The sequence below is a fragment of the Labrus mixtus genome, chromosome 14, assembly GCF_963584025.1.
Source record: "Labrus mixtus chromosome 14, fLabMix1.1, whole genome shotgun sequence".
NCBI classification, from domain to species: domain Eukaryota; kingdom Metazoa; phylum Chordata; class Actinopteri; order Labriformes; family Labridae; genus Labrus; species Labrus mixtus.
In genome coordinates, this window is record NC_083625.1 from 25,787,152 (window position 1) to 25,806,525 (window position 19,374).

The window sequence follows — 19,374 nt, forward strand, 5'->3', positions numbered from 1 at the left end:
CAAAGTAGCTAGTAAGCTAATGGTAAACAGGGCCATTGTCCATACCTCGTTCACCATCCAGGTTCAGTTTATTTGCTGAGTTGGGCTAATAAGAGAAACTAAGATTATGAGCTAAATATAGCTAGCAAGTTAAAGGATGACGATGAAAACATACCTGACAAACATGGCCTGTTGTCATTGTGGGCATGTGTGTACATTTTTATGAAGTTTCTTATGCTTACCAGTTTGGTTTGGCTTATTAGCTTATTAGATAAGTTAACCTAGTTTGCTCATAAGTTAGCAAGTTTTACAAAGTTTACAAATTCTGTTTAGTTTAGCTTGTAAGCAAAACTATTATGTTAGGGAGGTTTAGCTGTTATTTCAAACAGTGCCAGTGAATATGGTTACTTTAAACCTGAAGAACATCAGCACCATAGCCTACCCTTTTATAAAATGCTAGTTTGCTAATGTTAGCTTTAGCTCACAGCAATGGTTTAAATACAAACCTAGACCCCCACAAAGCTGCTAGCATACCTGTGGACAGTCTGTTTTATTAACAGGAATCAAGGAGCTAAGGTTTTTAAATCTTTCAATATTTTTATCATCCTCTAACATCCTCAAGTTTTCATTTCTAACCTCAGTAGATTTAAAAATGATCACATTTCATTTTCTATGCCTTTTACCTTAGGCCTATAGCCTATGACGATCAAGTTCATCAAACAACAATTTTTAATCTCAACATAAACCACAATTCTGTTGGAGATTGAAACCTTGCCTTGCATTCATCACTTTCAGTAGGCTATAGGCACATTGAGATTGAAATGACTCTGAGCTGTTCAAAATGTTCTTTAATAACCTACTGATGAAAGAAACATCTGAAATCAATTTATATTTTACTTTTTCACTTGCACTCAAAAATGTGTCTTTACTCAGCCCAAGGTCTACATGAGGCTGTTCTGAGTCTTTCTGTATCTTTTGTTGGGGGGAACTCACCAACTCCTGAAAGTTCCTTCAAAGCTTTAATTTGAACTTTTTAAAATTTTCTGTGAGCTATAATTCCCGCAAATAAAAGCAGCATAGTCCAACAAAGGCACAGACGAGAAAAGTGTAAAGAAAGAAAACAAAATGTTGATTTAGCTGAACCTATGACTCCACCTGAAGCTCTTCTGCTTGTATGTTTTCTTTGCATTTCTACACAGAAAGAGACCAATTCTTTTACCATAAACTTTAATTTCTCATTTGATCCAGCCTCTTGCAGATGTGATAACAGTACAGCCTATAGGCCTCTACACAGACCACAGACACACATATATATCTTCAGTTTATTGATTCATCTTGATTTCACAGTCTCACACAACAATGATGGCGGCCACGGCTCGCCACACAGCCAGACGAGCGTGCACCTCCTCGTGTCCTGGCATGCACACTGAGCAGCACATTGCAGGAGCAGAAAACTTGAATATACAGATGTCTCCGTCCCTCACACGCTCACTGGTGCCTGCACACGAGACGAGCAGAACACACAGCGCTGCTGCTGCTCAGACAGGAGCCTGTCAGACACACATCCATCAGTGCAGGCGGAGGATCCAGCCGTTTCACTGCGGCGCCGTCTTCTCTGATGTAAATGAGAGGAGAGGACAGGCTCGTGTCAGACAGACCTGCTGTGTTCTCATCGTGTTAAAGAGACTTTTTATCATCTGTGAGAGGATCAAACGCAGAGAGGGAAGCATTGCACTGATTGACAGCTCTTCTTATAGAGGCCTGAATCATTACTCAACACATGAACAGTTTTTAATCTATACAAATAATTTAACCTACTGTCCTCTGCAGATAAAACTCAGCCTAATAGAAAAAGTATTACACTAGCAATGAGTCAGTCCTTTAGTTCTGTGATTAGTTCTCCTCAGGTCTGCATGTGTTGATCTTACTCTCTCCTGATTGGATGAAAGACCTGCAGCGCTCCCTCATCACCACACAGACCTCTGACGCCATCTTGTGTTAGATGTGCTAACATCAACATCTTGGACAGCCTCATCCACCCTCCATTAAAACGTTGTTTCCCGGATTTGTTTAAAAAAACACAATTTAAGGGTCTCTTACAAATGAATACATTATTGCAGTAATTCAATTCTGTAATTACATTTTCAAACAGATTTTTTTTTTGTCCAAAAGTTGACATTTTATCAAAAGTAGTATGATGAAGAATCACTTCACTCAAAGGAACCAGTTTTATCACAAGCGGTAACCTCCAGTGTTGAAACATGAAGCTGCATCTCTTAGTCTGTTGTTAAGTTGACTGAAAGTTAGGGTGAAACAGCATGGAGCATTTCCAGCATGGAGACCACCATTGATGGGACTTCAAAGCCCCCTGCAACAGAGGGGTGACGTCACCCAGTCCATTAATATTTACAGTCTATTATTACCATCACTGAAGCTGTATATTATACAGTGTCACCTCAGGCACAATGAAGTTGTTATAGAAGCACGCAACTGTTGCTCAAGGTGGCCACGCCCCTATTTATGTTTAACTTTCAAAACTTTTTTCAAGGAAAGTGAAATATAAAATGACTTTCTGTACACTTATCATGATTAAAGAAATGAGATAAAGAGACCAAAACACGACTGGAACATTTCTACTATTGATGTAAAGTTGGACATCTACTGTACATAACAAAGTTCCCTATTTGGGTTTACTCACTTTTGGAGCCGATCTCAAGTGGCCACCTGAGGAACTGCAGTGTGGGGCACTTCAATTTAGGCTGAAAATGTTGGGCCAAAAAGCATCTTTAATGCAAGGGGTCCCAGTCACAAACAATTCAGTGTCAAATAATTTTTATCTGCTCATCGTATGTTTACACAAGAAGAAAGAGGGTGAAAAAAGTAACCAGGAAGTGGTGTATTAGAGCATATAATAAAACAATAATCTGCACTATAATTGACTTAAATGCTTCCTGTCACTGCCTGAGAAGAGGCCTCATCAGTCACTGCATTTACTTTTGGGTTGGGGGGGCAACACTGACAAAATCATTTTCACCCTCTTTGTTTTGAGGTGGGGGTGTACTTGACAGATAGCTCAGAACCCGGAGGTAACGCAGCTCTCTGCATTGATAAACCCCTCTGGAGACTGGAGGTAAGTGAGAAAATGTGTTTTCCTCTGATGTGTGAGTCACTCCATGCTGAGTGTCACCTTAAATAACATCAGTTTACAGTGCAGGGCTGACAGGTTGACAGCTTTTCTCTCATAAACAGAGCTACATTACCCTTCACAAAACAATTCTTCTGTTATTGTGGGACTCCTGCTGAGGTGTCATGTTTGTCTTACAGAAAATATACAACACTTCACTGCAGATATGGTGGCACAGAGAGAATAAACCGACGTGGTGGTGCTGTGATCAGCTGAGGGCTGGAATGAGCGACCACAGCGTTTGTAAACGAGGTTAATTTACAGAACCTCTGTGTTTAAAGTTCAGAGAGAGAACAAACTGCTCTGTGCCTTCATGCTGTCAGGAGGAATTACCCTGACATATCTTTCCCCCTGCAGAGATCTACCAGCAGGTGACAGTAATGCACGCTTTAAGTCCTCACACTGCAGTGTTTTTTTGTTTTTTTTTGTTTGTTGCAGCTGCTGGGTTTTGTAAGTCGCTTATGCTAATATCTTCCTGAAGAGCCCCATGGTGTGTGTTCATCACTGATTTATTTCCAAACCAAACCATCCATGGGACTCTCTGTGAATCAGCACACAATCAACATGAACTAAATCTGTAATAATCTGTGTCACCACTCTGATTAAAGATGATTTTCCTCTAGTTATAAAGCAAAGAGCTGCTGGAAATTACTCTGTAATACTTTGAAAAAAATGATAACAGATGGTCAAATGACAGGCCCAAGAAAGTGAAGCCAAAACACTTGGAGCGCCCCCTGCTGACTGGCTGCAGTAAAGGTCATACAGCCGACCTACTCCATGAAAAATAAATCAAAACTCCATGACACACTTAAAATAACTTTACTGTATTTTCTTCTGAGCTAACATTGCGTTTCGTCTGAACCTTTTTTTTTGCTCACAATAAAATCCAGTAAATGTATTTTCAATGTGCCACAGAGTTTGGATTTATTTGTCATGCTATGTTCCTGCAACCGTTTGCACCTGAGAACGTACAGTGTAGTCTGTGCAGGGGGTAACCTGTTGTCCCCCTATCCCATGTTAACAGATGGGACATGGGTCAAACTATAAAATCAAAATACATGTCAAATCCATTTTTCTCAAACATGGTTTCATTATAGTTAGTTCTTATCATTTTTATTTTTTCCAAATATTCATTTTCTGAGAATGTTTGTTTTAATTAGATATGTGATGTTATTTAAATGAGAAGAGAAGAAGAATGCCATGATTGACACCTCTGTTGAGCGATGCGGCTCCTGCCACCTTCTGTGCAGTGGATTAGCAGAGTAGAGGAGGAGCAGCAGGAGAAACATTACATAAGCACAAAGCAGGGAGCACAAATACAGTTATCATATAGTATATACGATGCAGTACTGTTCTTTCACACCAAACTCACATTTGGTATGTACCTGGGCCCATGAAGGCACATACAGGTGTTCTGGTCTTAGGTGCTTTAAAATGACATGCAGAACACTGTTGGTGCATGATTCATGGAACAGAAAGTGAGTGAGACTGTTGTGACCTAAAACTCTGCCCTACAACTGCAAACGTAATGAACATTACCCACACAGGTCCAGTCCGGGCAACGATCACATGTTCGACCACAATATTTAATCACCACTTTGGATGTCAAAAAACGGACGTGGGTCATATTTCTTTTCGGCTAATTACTGAGCACTGACTGAGAGTACGAGCCAAGCTTAATGAACTCTGAGCGATAAATCACTGTCATCATTAATAAAATGAATAATCACTTGTTTCATTTATGGGTATGGTGCCAAGCCAAATGCTGCTAATATCAACAGTGACGTCTGTGTGGAGCAGAACTTTGTAACCTATCAGGGACTCCTCTGTGAGAAAGGTCACTTCTAATAACCTTCTAAAATGTAGACGGGATCTCTGCAGGAACATTTGGATGGAGGATGTTAAACTTTGATTTAACATTCATCATAAATGGAGTCAAAAAGTCAGAAACTCAACTCTGGTATTGAACTTGTTTCAACATTTTTCATTCATGGAAAATGTGTTTCAGCCACATTAACAAGCCTGATCTAAACCAAAGTTATATATTCTTTTAACAAGTCATTACTTGAAAATACAATTTATTTTGGACCCTTTGTCAAGTGTGTTTTTTTATTATAACAAGTCAGAAATCATGCAAAATACACAAGTTTAGTTTATGATGATAGAGTCACTTACAAAGATTTGTATTTTCTTTGCTATTAAAGGGTTCTTTTGAGGCCTTTATCTTAGAGGTAAGGGTAACACTTTATTTGAAGGGGTCTATGAGGCTTTATGCATGCGTATGAATGTTGTCATTAAGTGTCATTTGGTCAATTATGTCACCTTTAATGCAAAGTAGACATTGTTTGGGACATCTTTATTATGACAACTTGACATTAACTAAGACTAAATAACCTACCAATGTCTTTGTCATGACAACTTGACATAAACATGTCATAACAGGTCTGTACAAAATGTACATGTATGTGAATATGTCGGGGCTCTGTTTGAGGAAATAATCCTGTGTTCTTGTTCTGAACAAATGCAAATACAATAAAAGAAAAACAATTTCATGACTTTAATGTTGCTTTTGTTACTGTATCAATTTAATATCATTTGACTGTGATATAACACTTAATGACATGTCCAAAGTCTCCCACTTTACTTAAGGTTGAGGAAATAATTCATGACACTGTTATAATGGTGTAATGACAGACAATGTCAACACCAACCACATATGACAGGTTAATGTAATGTTAACAGATAAAGCTAAAAAGTTTCTTTAAGTTTGATAATCAGGCCTGTTATGACATGTTTATGTCAAGATGCAGACCCCTTCAAATAAAGTGTTACTGAGGTAAGAAAGTGGACAGTGTCAGAAATTAGGGAGAGAGTGATAGAGAGCGTGGGTGGGGAATAACATGCGGAAAGGAGCCACAGGTTGGATTCAAACCCGGACCGCCTGCCTGAAAGACCAAACATGGAGCACGTGAACTAATGACTAGGCCACTGGCGTCCAAAGGTATAAAAATGTAATAATTAAAATATTTGAAATCATAAAAATACTTCATATATCTGATTTACAAACCAATTTAAAAAAATATATATATTTTTTTAATAGTTTTTGCTTAAAATATTCAGATCAAAAAATGTACATTTTTATAATCAAACAGTCATTATAACTGAACTAAAGGTAGAGGAGCCGAGAGCAGAAGGAAAAAAAACATTTATTTTACAAAAAAGGCCAAAAGGCAAAAACAAAAGCTTCAGGAAACACAAATCACGTGATTCACAGGAACACAGGTATGAAGACGTAATGAACTGACACAGAAGGGAAGAAACACAGAGACTAAAAACAATCAGACTGAAGGTGAGACAGACAAGACACAGGTGAAACTAATGAGGGCAAACAAGCTGGACCACATCCTGCACCACCTCAGACCACAAATCCTCACACAGTAGGAAACTCTCTGTAAGCTATCAAGGACCAAGGACCCCCCCCCCCCCCCCCCCCCCCCCCCCCCCACACACACACACACACACACACACACACACACCTTACCGTCTGGAAAAAGGTACAGAAGCATCCTGGCCCTCACTACCAGACTGTGAAATAGCCTCTTCCCCCAAGCCGTAAAACTTTTGCACAACATATAATAAATGTATACGACGTGTGTGTACTTTATTATCTGCAGGTCAGAGGCACATAATAGATCAGCTGATAGCACCAATACACCAAGCCAAATTCCTTGTATGTGTAAATGTACTTGAAAATAAAAACCTGATTCTGAGTCTGATGATGGTCTGCATTATCCTCTGCCATTGTCACTTTCAATTTCCACTTTTTCTATTTTAGTGTTACTTTGCTTTGTTTACTAATTTAACTATTTATAACCACCTTGTCATCACATTTAATCTCATATATTCCTACCTCTTCATTATGTAGCTGCACAGAGGAACATTTTGTCTCACTGAGTACTTTCTATATGGTTGAAATAAAGACGACTTGAACTTGAACTAAGAGTTTTTTTTCGACCAGCTGAGTCTTTTTTCTCTCTCTCTGTCGTGGTGTGAAAAAGATGCAAAGCGACCACGACGGCGTTGCTCTCCAGCTCACAGGAGGCTCAAGTCTACAGCCCCCCAGCTCCCCTCCAGACATGTTATCATAAAGTATTATATCACCTGCACAGCCAGGAGATGATGCTCAACACTCCAACACGGCACATCTATTCAACATCTGAAGGTTTTATGGTGCAGATTTCATTTTTTCTGGCTTATCCCTCCTTTAGCTCCCGCTGATTTATCTTCACAGCATAAAGGGAACCGTAAAAAGAAAGGTCGGACAGCAGGGTGGGAAAAGAGCGGGCGAACAACAGAGCAGCATCTTTACTGTGTGAGTCCTAAAGTCTGACTTCTGTTGACCATCGTGTATTTTACACAGGCTGCCAGACAAGGCACAAGTTTTTTTATACAGCTACTACATCCTGTTTATAGACATTTTAAAGGAATGTTTTCATTTTCATGAAGAGACTTGTGAACTTCATTTGTCCACAGAGAGGCAGCAGATGGATAATAGGTCTCTGAACCTCCTGTTGAAAGAGAAGAGGAAGTGAAAGGCAGACCAATTAAAGATGTTTCAGAGCATCTGGCAAATACACTTCTTACTCATGTGAAGTGTGAGAGCAGCAAAGATAGTAGGAGGTACAGTTTTGTCCACAGGGGGCGCCAAAAACAATGCAAACAGAAAGTTCCTTGCTGTAGCTTTAATTGAACCAAATAACTTCACAGTTTATTGGCCAATATCCAAACCTGCGTCCTGCATCAAATAAATGTTCCAAAAATCTGATAAATAATTCCAACACAGGGATCTACAATATAGTTTTTATAATTTGACACCGGGTGTGTTTGTGGCATGGAGTACTGTAATGCTTTTTAGCTGTGTGATGTTTGTTACTCTATCGTCCTTCAGTCTCAGCCACCACAGTTTGGCACAGATTGTAATATTTAAAAATTGTTTCCTTTTTTCATCTCAACTCATCAGTCCTTTTTCTTTTTTTGTAAATTCCCTAAAGCGTGCACACAAAGCAGCAGCTCAATATATTCAGAATTTGTTTCAGCTGTGGAGTCCCTGTGAGAGCAGTCTGTGCTTTTCTAATCATCTAATCTGACCAAATTAAACCCCAGTGTCCACCAGGGGACCGGCATTCATTATAACAGCTCTAATTAATCTATATGATTAAAAGGAGATGACCTGTAAAGGCATGTTTTCGTCCTTTTAGTCACACAAATACACGACGTACGGCGAGTTTCTAAGAGTCGCTTTAATTTTCTCATTTTAATTAATTTACCGTTCCTGCTGATGGACGGAGACCTGCTCTTTAATCCCTCTTTGTTCTGTTGGATCTGTTTGTCTGATTAAAAACTCTCATGTTGAATCAGACTCTAAATGGACTCGTCTGTTTGATTGAGAAGCGTCTCCTTCACCTCTGACGGGGTTTCACTCTGATCTCGTCTCTGGGCGGGGAGCTGAAAACATTTTGAACATGAGTCGAACTACTTCAAATTTAATCTCACTAACTGGATCAAATTACATCGTACCTCATCAACAAGCTATTTATCATTTATATTTTAACCTTTAGTGGTCATTATTGCAAAAAGTCCTCGATGATCAATTTGTGTCAAGACGTGTTTTAACTGAAGACAAAGCAACATAGAAGTTGGATATATTTTATGAGTTAATTTTATTGTTAAATGATAAAAAGTACGGAGCCACATGCAGCAAAGGGCCGAGGCCAGATTCAAACCCATGGCTGCTGCTGTCACAAGAGCTACAAACTCTGTAAAAGGGGTGCACCTCATAACTGATAGGCTATCCAGTTTTTGATTGTATTATTGAAATCAACATGATTGTATACATATTTACAATTTTCATCGAAAACAGGTTTAGATGTTGTGACAAACTGCATTAAAGTGTGAAAGTGTGAACTTTACTGTGTTTATGTGAGTGTTTTTTTTTTTTTTTACACTTCTCTGCCCTGACTCCAGCCACAAATGCTGACAATAGGAACAATATTTTTTAGTATGCATTGAAAAGTATTTTTTTAGGAAGCCATTTCTATATAAATCCTAAAATATTGAATAATGAATCCTTCTGTGTGTATTTATTCTTTCTGAGACTGATCCAGCTCCATAAAATAAAAAAGTAAGAAAGTTAAAGAAGTTCTTTACAAAAGTGATCATTAAAAAAAGGAACAGTGGGATAATCCTTAGTTCAGTCTGAAGGATTGAGTCACAGTCTTCTTATTCTAGGATTCATCAGCTGCTCAATCTTTTCTCCCAGCATGCACTGAGGCAGAGGACTGGGCTCACTTTAGAGCACAGCTTGACTCTTACTCATCACTCAGCCTCTCTTTAAGCTGTATTCATTTAACTGAAACCTTACCACACATCTAGTTTAAAGTGAATTATAGAAATGATGCAGGAGGGAAAACAAAGGGTGAGTAAGAAACCTACATTAAGTGTTGATTTTGGCGCCCCCCTGTGGACAAATGTCATTGCTATCTTGTCTTTGTAGATAATATAACAAATGGTAAAGTCTTTTAGCTTTTGTAAAGTGTCTTAAGATAACATATGTTATGAATTGGTGCTTTACAAATTAAGATTGATTGATTTTTCTTTTCTTTTTTAAAAACACTGGAGTGCAGGGTGAAGTAGAGCAATCAGGTAAAGTCTCTAGTTGTGGTGAAGTAAGATAAAATAAAACTATTGTCATGACACGATGATGAAACATTGTTACGGTTGTTTTAGTACCTTTATGCACCTCATATTATACCTTTACACAGGTTTGACTGTACCTGTCAAACCTGTGTAAAGGCGGCTGTGGCTCAGTGGTAAAAGGTCGGGGGTTCAATCCCAAGCTCCTGCAGATGTGGGCAAGACACTTAACCTAAAGGAGCTCCCGCTGCTGAAACGCCAAGTCTAATGAGTAAAAAAGGAAATACAATGAGAGTCATTGTTATGTATACACAGTTAAGAATGTCTTCTCTTATGGCCATTAGCCTGTAATTTAATATAAATCAAAATTAACTTATGTTCCAATATTATTCAGGGCCCCTGTCAGTCATTGGCCTTTAGAATTGTCCTAACTGTTCTCCCCCTTACGGCGCCCCTGATCATTAATAGATTGAGACTGATTCATAACTAACTCCTCACAGTATTTCTAATGACGAGTTAAGAACTAATTAAACACTAACGCTCATCTAGAGGTTTGATGAAATGATGCAGATGACCAAAAATAGATTCAAAAAGAAAAACATTTTAAACTAAAAGTTTGATCTGAGTGTAGTCTGTCGTAGAATTATTTCTGACCTACATGTCGTGTGATGTGTTGCTAACGACAGCCTGTGTAATAATGATGGACGGACAGGTTCATCCAAAGTTCTCTGTCATCAATCACAATCTGAAATGTAAAAATATCTTTATTTAAAGAAAAGCTCTCACTGATGTTGACAATCCCTGCAGGGTTTCCAGGAAATGTTGGAGCAGTAAATCTCTTCTCCGTTCAGTGTGTGTGTTTGTGAAACTCAAGTGTGAGCGTCCACACACACACACACACACACACACACACACACACACACACACACACACACACACACACACACACACACACACACACACACACACACACACACACACACAGGCTGCAAATGAGGAGGACAACGTGTGTGTGTGTGTGTGTGTGTGTGTGTGTGTGTGTGTGTGTGTGTGTCTGAACTGTGTGTGAGTTTGTTAAGGACCGAGGTCATGTGTGCTATTTTGGTAACATGCCGACACACCTGCAGGAGTTATCACAGGGCGGGACTGTCACCTGATACCCCTCACAGTCTGAAGCAGCACCACTGATAAAATAAAGTACAGACATGCTGTTTTTAACGATGGTATCACTTCTGGTCACTTTTTCACTTTCAGAAATAGATGAGATCAAGCTAAACTGTGACTTCCTCATCACACAGACTTTGATACAATAAGACAGATCCTGTTTCTGTAAATCACAAACACTGAGGTCCAAGTCATTCAACATAAAAATCTATAGTATATCATTATGTGAATGATATGCATTGATTGGTGTTAACACAACTTTTAAAACTCCTGTGAGGACCTGTTTGTTTGGGTTGATTTTCATGTACAAAGATTTTGTGTTTAATTTTTAAACAAAGCAGTACCTCTTATTTCATTGATCAGTTTGTCCTGTACATGGGTTAATTTATTTTAATTTAGCCTTTATTTAATCAGGTAATTAACCCATTGAGGTCAAGATCTTTTTCACAAGGACGTCATAATAAATATCACATGATTAAGAAACAGTCTACAAACAATAAGTCAAGAGAAAACAACAAATACAATGTGCAGATTGGTTTGCAGATGAAGTGCAAAATTCAAAAACACATCAGACACTGTCCAATGGTCTCACGTTCTTTGTCTTTTAAGATTGAGCCAAAGGCTTCAAGTGAAATGAGATCTGCCAGTCTGGAGAAAGTTTCCTGCAGAGGGAGCAGCAAAACTAAACGCTCTTTTCCCGAGCTCAGTGTGGACACGAGGAACAGACAGTTTGAAAACATCTCAGGAACACAAGGCATAGTGGCACCTGGTACTTTGAACATAAATATGAAAGATAATCTGGTTTTGAATTTATTTATTTAATAGGGACAATGCAATTTAACATAATTTCAATACAAAGCATGAAACTGATGTGCTGCATAAAGAGTATATAGCTATTACTAATTTCCAACTCGTGTCCCCAGTTGGGCCTTTGTGTAAACAAACAGATTAAAATGTATAACATTCAGTTACATAAAACCCCATAACACGATATGAGGATACATTAAAATACATGTACAACAATACAAATGTTATAAACCAGTTTAAAATGAAGTTTGAAGATATTAATTAAAAGTGGGGACAGCTCTGGCTTGCTTTGAGCATTTCACCTGTTTTGCAAAAGATTTTAAGTCTGAGATTAATTTTATTTCAGGTGGTAATGTGTTCCAGAGTTTACAGCCTTTGATGGAGAAGGCTGATTGACCAAATGTAGATCTACGATGTTGTACGCTACAGTTTCCATTCACAGTGCTTCTCGTTATCCTGTTTCCGTCCTGTTTTCGAACATATCTGGAGAGAGGTTCAGGGGCCAGATTGTTGATACATTTAAAAACAAGTTTGAGGAAACATAAGTGCATGAAGCTCTCAAAACTGAGTAGATTGTTTTTTTTTCAGTATGTGACAGTGATGCCACCGGACAGGTTTTTTGTCCATTATTTTCAGGGCCTGGTTGTATAGTGATGAGAGGTTTCTGATTGTAGAGGGTGAAGCTTGTGACCAAACTGTCATACAGTATGAGAAATGAGAGAAAATCATTGAATGCATGAACACCTGTGCTGCTTGAGTTGGTATGTAGTGTCTTATTAATTTAAAGCAGTTCAGGTTGTTCTTGATTGTTTTTGTGATTTTATTTACGTGTTTGTCAAACTTGAGTTGTGGATCTAAAATGATTCCTAAGAACTTAAACTCACTAACATCCTCTATTTCTCTATTCTGTATCTTAACATTAAAACTTCCAGGGGAGCACTTTTTCCTAATGGAGAAACACATTGAAACTGTTTTACTCTGATTCAATACAAGATGGTTGCATTCCAGCCACTGATGGACATTGCAAAGATACTCAGTTAGGATCTCAGCTGCCTTGCTTGGTGACTTAGCAGGAGCATATATAACTGCATCATCTGCATAAAGCTGGAAGCCGGCTACTGGACAGGATTTAGGCAAATCATTTATAAACAGACTGAAAAGCAAAGGGCCAAGAATTGACTCTTGGGGAATACCCATTTTATTGATTAAAGGAGAGGATTTTTCTTGGTCAACTTTCACACACTGCTCTCTATTCTGAAGGTAAGCCTCAAACCAGTCAATTGATTTTTTCGAGAAATTGAAAGATGGTAACTTAGACAGGAGAATGTCATGGTTGACAGTGTCAAATGCCTTCTTTAAGTCAAGAAACACAGCTCCAACAACATAACCACCATCAAGTGAATGCTTTACATTCTCAATTAAAAAACAATTTGCAGTTTCTGTTGAATATTTTGGTCTGAAACCAAATTGTTGAGGATATAAGAGTTGATTTGTCTCCAGATGGTCAAAAACCTGTGCCGCCACAACCTTTTCAAGTACCTTAGACATTACAGGGAGAATAGAGATAGGGCGGTAGTTGCTCACCAAATCGCAGTCACCTGTTTTAAAGATTGGTGTAATGACTGCCTTTTTCCAGTTATTCGGAAATTTACAAGTTCTAATTGATAAATTAATAAGATGAGTCAGAGGTGTAATCAGTATAGAGCTATATTTTTTAATGAATTGAGCATCCAAATTATAAACGTCATTAGCCTTAGAATTTGATAGTTTCTTGATTACTTCTGCACATTTTATTTCAGTTATCTCTTTAATACAAAAGGAATCGGATGATGTTATAGACTCTGTGTTATTTGTGATTGTTGAACAGTCAAAATTTTGTGTTAATTCCTCAACTGATTTAATAAAATACTTATTAAATTCATGGGCCATTGTGGACTTGTCAGTGATGACTTTTCCATTAGTTTTTAGTTCTTTGATTCCTTTTTGGCCATGTGATTTATTGGTTAAGTTGTTTAAGTGCTTCCAAAGGGATTTGCTATTGCCTTTGGCATTTCCTATAAGTTGTGTGTAATATGAAGATTTTGCTTTGCGTAACTCCAGGACTACTTTGTTCCTTAGACTCTTGTAAAGAAGATGGTCGGTGGTAAGTTTAGAAGATAGTGATGTTTTTAAAGCAAGATCTCGTTTTTTCATGAGTTTACGCATGTCATTATTTAGAGATGCCTTCTTTTCTTTACATTTTATTTTTTTGGAGTATTTTGAATATAGTGTCATTAGAGCTGTAGTCATGGAGTCACAGCATGCATCAAGATTATCCATTTCTGATATTTGATCCCAACTAATATTCCTAAGGTCATTTTCAAATTGTGCAGTTTTGGATTTAGGAATGACCACCTTTACCGGGTCAGGATTACTGTTACCAAAATATTGAAGACGCCTTTTTGTCAATTTCCTGACTGTGAGAGTCATGTTATGGTCAGACAGACCAGTTATTAAATTATAAGTTTTTGTTATCCGATCAGTTTTGTTGGTAAATACCATATCAATCAGAGTTCTAGTGGTGCTCGTGATTCTTGTAGGCCCCTTAATTACTTGCTTAAGGTTAAACTTTGACATAATGACTTTTAATTTGTTTTTGCTGTCTTTGTCTAACCAGTTAATGTTGAAGTCACCATAGAGAATTGTTTCTTTGCAAGTATCTAACCTCTTCAATACATCTTGAAGTTCATTGTAAAAGGAAACACTAGATGACGGTGGGTTATACAGAACAATTATATTAAAATTCATTTGAGGTGAAAGAATAACATTAAGAGCTAAACATTCAAGAGGAGTTTCTAATTATATTTGTTTGCATTTAAACCTATCTTTAATAAATAGCAGTACTCCTCCACCCCTACCTAAGTGTCTGTCCATTCTATAGCATGCATAACCGGGGACATCAATCATGTTAGTTGGTATATTGCTATGCAGCCATGTTTCAGTAAGGCAAAGATAGTCCAAGTTTGATTCTGATAACAAAGAGTGAATCTGATCTATTTTTGGAACTATACTTTGGATGTTTAAATGCCCACCAAGAATGCCATAACACTTTGGCATGGTTTACTGTCTGAAAGAACAGCAATTGTTTTTGCTTTTGCCCTGCGCGGCACACAGACTTTCCAAAGCCCGTTTGCTGACGTGCTTCAGCAGTTCCCTTGGCGGTGCACACTGACACAGATACGGCTTTCGGTTCCGAAAGGATGGCGGGTCCGGCAATTCACTACGATCTACGGGACTGACAGTGGCGTGTTTTGTTTTAGCCCCTGCTTTCGGCTCTGACAGTTTGTTTGTGTATGCGTCTGCGCCGACGCGGTTTGTGTGTGTCAGATCCAGATCGAACAGACTCACCAGTGATGTTGCACTCGGCTGCACTTGGGCTACAAACTTCATGGGTTTCCAGGTGATCAGACAAAGCCTCTGGCTCCTGGCGCGGGTCCTGCCTCATTACCAGCAGCGCCTCATCTCCGAACACACCTAGCGCTTCCTCCGCCGCTGTTCTCGCGGTACTCCGCCGGACATGCTGAACCTTGACTGGCAGGATATGGGGCACTTGTCCTGCATCCGAGTCGCATGATTTTCCAACAACTGGTGGTCCGGGATTAAGATGTATGTCGCCGGCCAGGAGTAGTAGAACCAAGATAAGACTTTGCACGCGTCCCTTGCTGTGCCGTGTTGAAAGTTGTTTGGTGTTTTTTGTTTTTACATATTTAACCTGTCCCTTTAGTAAACAGGCGGAGTACAGGGTGAGATGTCCATGTCCAAAATAATAAAGTTTTGTTTGGTCAACATGATTAGCCGACCATGTTAAGCTCGATTCGGTGTGATTTTCCTTGTGTTGCAAGCAGTGTCCAATTAAAACCATCAGGATCAAACAGCAGGAGAACAACAAGCAGACCTTTCCTCGGTCAAACAACTTCAATTTCTGATTTTTTCGTTGCTTAAAGTTTTCCTTTGGATATTTTCCTTTACAGTTAAAAAGTTCCAGGAAAAAGCGCAATAATACATTAAAAAATGACAAGTGCAGAAGGACTGGAGTGGAGCCCAACAAACCACCCACGTCCTCTGCAGCCATCTTGTTTCTGTGTTGTTTCTGTGTTTCTGTTTATCAGGGTCCTGTTTGTTTCTGTAGCTCATAAAGAGGCATCAGTATAAATCAATGTGTTTCAAAATCAGAGAAAAACTCCTCTGAGAAGCTTTAAATGAGTAATATGTAACATTTCTTACTGCTTACTGCTTTCTCTGACAACATCAATCCATCCATTATCTACGCCCCATTGTCCCTTTCGGGGTCACGGGGAGCTGGAACTTATCCCAGCTGTCATTGGGCGACAGGTGGAGTCACACCGTGGACTGTTCACCAGGCCTGAGACAGACAACCAGCCACTCTCACATTCACACATACGAGCAATTTAGAGTCAATTAACCTAACGAGCTGTGTTTGGACTGTGGGAGGAAGCTGGAGTACCCGGAGAGAACCAACACATGCACAGGGAGAACATGTAAACTCCACACAGAGAGGCTCCTGTCCAATTCAAACCAGGAACCTCCTCGCTGTGCTAACTGCACCACTGTGCAGCATCAGTCTCTGAGTCTGCGTAATGATGCGTTATGACTGAAGTGTCCTCTATTTAAAATACATGCACTCATTTATATGCAATAATGTAAGAACGTCCATCATGCAACTCCATATTTAACTATTCTGTGCACCCTATATTTTGTGTGAATCTACTTTGTATGCAACAGTTGCAACCCTAAAACCCTTTTCTTTTAAATCTGTGATTATTTGTGCTCTGTGTGTTCACTTCCTTTTTATCATTTATTTGCTGCTGCAAACATAAAAACTTCTCAGTGGGATCAATTATGATTTACCTAGCAATCTAAAGTACTTATTTATAATACTTAATGTATGATTTACTCATACATGTACCGACTGAATTGACACTTCTGAGTGCAGGCTTCTAAAAAGCTGTTTTTTAGTTGTCATTGCTCTTTTGTTTAAACACATAACACATTGTAAACATCCCTCGCCCATCTCCCTCCCTCTATATTCTCCCCCTCACTCTTATCAACATTGTCCTTTAAGACTCCTCCTGAGCTGTCAGGACCGACTCGTCTCATTGTCTGTGTCGCTCGAGTAACGATCCAGACTCCAGTCCATGTTGGCTCAGCCCGTCCATCATCAGCAGTCTGAGCACATCGTCCTCCTCTGTGTCTTCATCTGTGGAGTCAAACTCATGTTTGATCACTTCATGAAGTCAATCAGCAGCAGAAGAAGACAGTAAAGACATCCGTGTTTGAAGCAGATGGTGTCTGGTGTCTTAATATAACCCAGCCTGTCTGTCAGTCTGCTCGGTGCTGATGACAGACACCTGACTGTGAGGCCGTCTGCTGCTGCTGCTGCTGCACTCATTACACTCACACTCAGCCTCCAGGAACAACACAACTCTAACACATCATCAACATGATGAGCCTGCACGCTTCACACAAGCATTTGATGAAACAGTTACACTGAAGCTACTCAATCAGTCTGATCACATCACATGTCTCTTTGTCATTGCTGATTGACTGTTTGCACTGTGGGGGTTTTAAACACTGACAGATCATCCTGGAGACATGATGTGAGGAGCATGTTAGCAAACAGTTTGCTTCTTTAACAGCACAGTTTTTATCTGCAGTGTTTTCTGCCGACTAGTCAGAGTAAGTCCATTTTAACTCACCTTTGACCTCTGCTTGGTCTCAAGCAGGTACTGGTGGAAACATCTGGTAATTTGGCTACTAAATCCTTCACAATGTTCAACAATTATCTGATTAAGTCTACCCATTGATTGATGAAAAGGTTGTTCAGAGATTCTGTAAAAAAAAAACCCCACTGTGAAAAAAAGGTGGATATATCCAGTGTGATGGCCCATCAATTGTTTGTGGATGTTTTAGATATTTTGGCTGTCAGCATCTTTTTTTTAAATTCCAGATATGACCATATTTGGACAAGAGGAGGAGCTTCTGCCTCTATGTGGTTGACGCCGCACAGTAAAGAAAGACCTTGTTGTTTACAGTAAACATAAAAAGTGAAGTGTCCATGCTGCCTTAAAATTAAACTTTAAACAGACTGAAATTAATATCCAATTCTAAACAAAAAAATGCATACATCCCTCCCCTTTCTCATTTGTCTTCTATTAATTCAAATTATTTCAACAAATTTTTAGATTCATTAACAACTAATATACCAACAAGTGTCTCCAGTTAATTTGCCCTTAAAATAAATAAAAAACAATCCCAGTGTTAACAATCCAGATATCCACCCAGTGTTACTAAATCAATGGAATCCCCCTAAAACAACTTTTCCTCCTCATTTATCTGCCTAACAGTTCTCTTTGTAAAGTTTTTTATTTAATTGATTTATATTTGTGCTTTGTTTCAGCTCATCACCCGACCCCTTCCACAAGTCCGACCCGTACCCTGAAGCACACAGACTCTTCTAAGTAGCACGAACACGTTGTTTTTAAAATCAAATGTCGCCCAAAAGTTCCACTTCATAGCCACTTAATAAAATGTCATCTCAACTTTCAGCTTTTTTGTAAACTTAACAAATAATTAAATTAAATGTTTGCTGAGATTTATTGCCCCGTGTTACTGGGGCTGATGATGAGACTCTTTGCTTCCAGGGACGGGTGTTGCAAATTAGCTATAAACCGCTATAAACACTGTGATGCTAGCACTGGATGTCTGTTTTCAGTTTGTAAATCTGTCCCCAACAAATAACCCATACATAAATAAATAATGTTGTTTTGTTTCTGATACTCAACATAAAACCAGAGCAGAATTGAACTTCATGTTAGTATAAGATTCTGACATGAAGTCGAGCTAACAGCAGTGTGTCCATTTTCCTGTCCAGCCTGTTTCAACATATTTCTGTGAAATATTCTCCAGGGTTAAAGTCTGAATTAAAACATGTGTTTTAATCCTCTTTGTGTTCAGGTGACAGAAAGCCAGCGCTCTGTTTTCTAAATGTTCTGACCTGAAGAGATGCAGCAGAGATGCACACCTGAAGCTTCTGCACGTTACAGCTGTGAAGGTGTTGTAAGGATCTGGTTCACAGCAGGGACATGAACCCGCTCATAAATCCAGGGATTGAGGCTGTTTGAAGGGATTAGAGTTTGGGTATATATCCGTGTAGCTCAGGAAGGCCTCTTTTAGTCTTACCTCTGACAGACAGGGATGGGATATCCCCAAACCATGTGTGTGAAATTTTCATCTTTCATTTTGTTGTCACTGTGTCAAGAGGTAGAATTTATCTACATTTAACATGTTCAGACCAGAGTTCGTCATCATTTCCAAAGACCCTGACACACCAAGCAGACGGCAAACAACAGGTGGCGATGAAGGCCGCCTCACGTCTTGGCCAAAAAGTTGAACTAGAACACACCGCAAAGATTACCGCCGACGTCCAACCACCATTGTCATTCTGCACGTGCGTGAGAGGAAATAACTCAATAAACCGATTCAACATG

At 39.1% G+C, this 19,374-nt stretch overlaps 1 long non-coding RNA gene across 1 annotated transcript in view; it reads left to right on the top strand.

Annotated features, from left to right (window-relative positions):
* Positions 1-3,130: 3,130 nt before the first annotated feature.
* Positions 3,131-19,374, top strand: part of LOC132988549 (uncharacterized) — a 188,925-nt gene continuing 172,681 nt past the window's right edge. Inside the window, exon 1 of the long non-coding RNA XR_009675818.1 lies at positions 3,131-3,144. This is a non-coding gene — a long non-coding RNA (uncharacterized LOC132988549). The remainder of the gene's footprint in view (positions 3,145-19,374) is intronic.